Source organism: Chrysemys picta, chromosome 4 (genome assembly GCF_011386835.1).
Source record: "Chrysemys picta bellii isolate R12L10 chromosome 4, ASM1138683v2, whole genome shotgun sequence".
Classification (NCBI taxonomy): domain Eukaryota; kingdom Metazoa; phylum Chordata; order Testudines; family Emydidae; genus Chrysemys; species Chrysemys picta.
The window spans coordinates 66,007,644-66,011,940 of NC_088794.1; positions in this window are offsets into that span (position 1 = coordinate 66,007,644).

Here is a 4,297-nt window from a genome sequence, read left to right on the forward strand (position 1 = left end):
TTAAAATTAGGCACATACTTAATTAGCTTGCAGAATCAGGGCCCAGACACCATTCTGTTGGATTCTAATATACTGTATTTTAAGCGTTGTAGGGCAGTGTGTTCTGTAGTGTCTTTTAGAGGAGATATATAACTGAAGTCATGATTGCTTATGGTCATTAATGATCTCATGGTAGTTTTTACCAGAATAGGGCAGTTAATACAAGTGTCCTGACAAGGGCTGTCATTTGCTATGCAGCAAGGGGAGCAGTTGTCCACCCAATCCCAGACTTTTCTTAGGTCTATATGAGCCATTATGTTTTCCTCTTTCTCCCCCCAACACCCAAGCCTTTGCATAATAGAATATAATCACTTATAATGTTCTATATGCTGACTGCTACATCCCCCAATTTTTTCTGAAACGATTCCCCAATCGTGACTGTGTTCTAAATTTCCACTGCTACTTCTGCTACAAAAGCAATCTCACTTGCGTCTTAAGCTCATACTGAGGATTGCTGCACACTGTTAAACAGCTGATGTGTTTCACCAGAGGTGGCTGCATCTCTTTCCTGGGCAGTGTGATTCTTCTGTATAGTTTGTAACATACTTTGAGAGACTTCTGGGTAAAAATTATTATCAAAATCTATTTTTATTAGTTATTACAGTATAGCGCAGTCAAGTCAATCCTGACAAGAATTGCTGTTGGGCATATGTGCCTACTATCACGCCATCAATTAAACCAATGTAAATACTAAGTGTTGAAGGACTGGGCCCTTAATATGTACTCCAGAAAAGATTGGTTTTTTTAATGTGCCCATGTTTTATGGAATTGGATAGAGTTACAAAATTTCAGGGTACAAGATTGCCAGTAGTTTGATCACTATTCCCTTATCCACCATCTCTTTTGAAATGACTGGAAAATATAATCAGAATCAATCTCTTCGACTGTGTCTCTACTATGAGCAAGGGGTGTGATTCCTTTGCTCGTGTACACATTGTTGCGCTAGCTCTCACTGAACTAGCGTGAGCATAAATAGCAGTGTAGCCGTCGTAGCAGGGGTAGCATCAGCGGAGGCATGGCTGAGCTGTGCCGAATACATACCTCCCTCGTTTGGTCTCAGAATGGCTAAGCCATGCCTTCCCTGCCTCTTCCTGTGCTACTGCAGCTACTCCGCTATTTATAATCAGACTCCTAGCCTTAGTTAATAGATGTAGCTCCTCTGAAAAACTTCAGGGTGCTCTCCCTGCCCCCTAAAGGTCAGAGATGTCTAATTATAGATCAGCCTCTGTGCTGAGTTACATTGATGTAAAACTAGAGCAAGTCAGTTGATTTCATCTTGTCTAAATTGAGAATTTGGACACTTGAAGTCATATAGGAAATTACAGTCCAGGGATCAGAAGGACAGAGGTTTAATGTGGAGTGACTCCAGAGTCAAGAAATTCAGGCAATACTATAAACATATTATTAATTATTATTTATATACTACAATGCAAGAAGCACAAACATCATTTTACAATCCATAAATGTACTAAGCTAATTATGCAGTCTCTGTTCCAAAGTGTTTATGAGCTAAAAAAAGGCGAGACTGGGTAGCATACAGGACAATAGAATATAGTACGAGTACATGATGACTATTAGTCCTAACAACTACGATGCTTCGTGATACAGAAGGTTTTTCAGGAGCTTGTTATAGAATGAAGCAGATTATTAGACAATCTGTCCTAAGCACAAGGGGTGCACAAGGAATAGAAGGAGGCACAAACTTCTTAAATTAAAACATGGCCACTTTTGGTAATGTGCTTAATTATGTTTAAACAGCACATTTCACATGAACAACAAATAAGAAATAATATATGAGAAACTGCAGTTCAATTATTATATTTATTACATTTACTTTCTCTTAATATTTCAAATCTAATTTGAGCTCCATCAGCAGCAGCTCATGGAAGAGACTAAATATTGAGACCTCATCAATGTCAGGCTGGACAGTCTCAAGGAACTTAGTGCCACTCAGTCTCTTTCCTTCCTGCCTTCCTTCCTCTCTGTCTTTCTCAAGCTACTGGTTAAATTGTTCTTCCCAAAGACATTGACGATATTAAATTAGAACACTGTGATTAGTACCTACTCCTGTTTGCTAGAGTGTCACAGCTGGCATATTCCAGCCAATGACTGAAATAGTCACTCTGCTTTAGGGCCTGTCTTCTGATTGCAAGGTTATTAGAGAGAGAAGGTGGGTGAGGTGACATCTCTTATTGGAACAACTTCTGTTGGTGAGAGTCAAGCTTTTCAATTTATAGAGCTCTTCTTCAGGTCTTGGGACTGACATGGCTACAACACTGCAATCAGCAAGGTTGTCACTTCCATTAGTAATCAGGCTAATTATGGATTTTAGGGACAATAGTTGCTAGCATGTGGGCTACTTCCCTTGTTGCCGATAGCACTTTGGGGTTATTTAAAATGAAAATGTATCCTGTCTGGATTTCAGATTTTGGACGTCATTCTGTTACCTGCCTTCAGGGCCGGCTCCAGGGTTTTGGCCGCCCCAAGCAGCCAAAAAAAAAAAAAAAAAAGCCGCGATCGCGATCTGCGGTGGCAATTCAGCGGAAGGTCCTTCGCTCCAAGCAGGAGTGAGGGACCGTCCGCTGAATTGCCGCTGAATAGCTGGACCTGCCGCCCCTCTCCGGAGTGGCTGCCCCAAGCACCTGCTTGCCAAGCTGGCAGGGCCGGCTCAAGGCACCAGCCCACCAAGCTTGTGCTTGGGGCGGCACCTGGAGGGGGGCGGCGCGGCGCTCTGGCTCCATCCGCCGGGGAGAGTGGAGCCCCGGCCGGCTCGCTGCTCTCCCCCCGGCGCTCTGGCCACCGGGGAGAGCGGAGCCGCAGTGGGCTCGCTGCCCTCCCCCCGGCGCTCCGGCCGGTTGGGGAGAGCGGCCCGTGGCCCAGCTCGGCGCCCTCCCCTGCCGCACTGGGGGGGGGGAGCGGGGCGGCGGGGGGCTTTTTTGCCTTGGGCGGCAAAAAAGCCAGAGCCGGCCCTGCAAGCTGGTGCCTGGAGCTGACCCCGCCTGCTTTGCAGTGCCAGATAGTCAGGCATTCCTGTGACTGCAACCAGTGTGCTTCAACATTGTGTCACAGTGGATTGTGAGCACTTAGAGTGGTTATGGATCATCACATGCTGTGTTGGACAGTGGAGACAGAGGACATTGTCACACCATACAGCAAGGAGACAGATTGCAATCTGAAAAGTTCCCACTGAGCTGGGTGATGTCAGGCAGAGACTGTTTGCAAGGTGTCTTATGATTTTAGAAAGCATTTCTCACACCCACAGGAATTTTTAGACGCTTAAACTGTTAGATTGCAGCACTATGGAGTGGACTTGTTATGACATTTTCAAATGGTACATAACGTGTTCCCATTAAAATGAATGGGAATTTCTCCCATTGACTTCAGCGGGAGTAGGGTTGAGTCTAATCCTGAACTCCAATTGAAGTCAGTATAAAAGCAAATGCTAAATAGTTTCAAAGATTATCATTTGATTTAGGACAAGGGGAAAACTACCCAGTCCCACAGGAAATTCTTGCATAAGGAAACAATGAGGCAGTGGAGTGGATGGATGCAATGCAATGCAAAAGGAGGAATGGGTTTTTTAATTTTATTTTTGCTGAATTCACTGAACTCATTTAAAATTTATAAACAGAGGTTCCATTAATTGAAAGTAGCTAAGACTAGGGCTGGGATAATGATATGAGAACAGTGTGCAGCTTGGAAGACTGAACAAGGGGACAATGAGAGACAACTGAAAAAGGATTCATGCAGAGCAAAGAAGGGAAGGATCATAGTATTGGAGGTCACGATACTGGACAGCTGGAGTAGTCAGATAGCCAGGTGCCAGTGCTACAGGCTGGTTTGGTTTTGCTATTTACTTGAAGTCCTTTGAAATTGTTTGTCATCCTGATTTAAAACTCCCTTTTACAATGCGTTTCTCTCTCTTTCCTCTCTAGTTTTCTCCCCTGGCCTTTAGGACCCCACATCTCTTTCCCACTCAGGTAGAATGGAGTTTGGGGAATTGATGATGATTTCTGCACACTCCAGCAAAAAGCTGATCCTGGAAGTTATTAGATGACTTTTGAATTTTCTCCTTTATTTTCCCCACCCTGATTTGGGAACATGTTACCATCAGTAAATACCGCAAAATTAATTGGAAGTCAAATCAGTTGCGTTCCCTGGGTGTAACTGAGAACAGATTTTTTCAATCTGTATCACATTTGTTAGGATTTTATAAATACCAGCTTCAGCAGTTATTCCAGATGCTTTGAAATTTGCT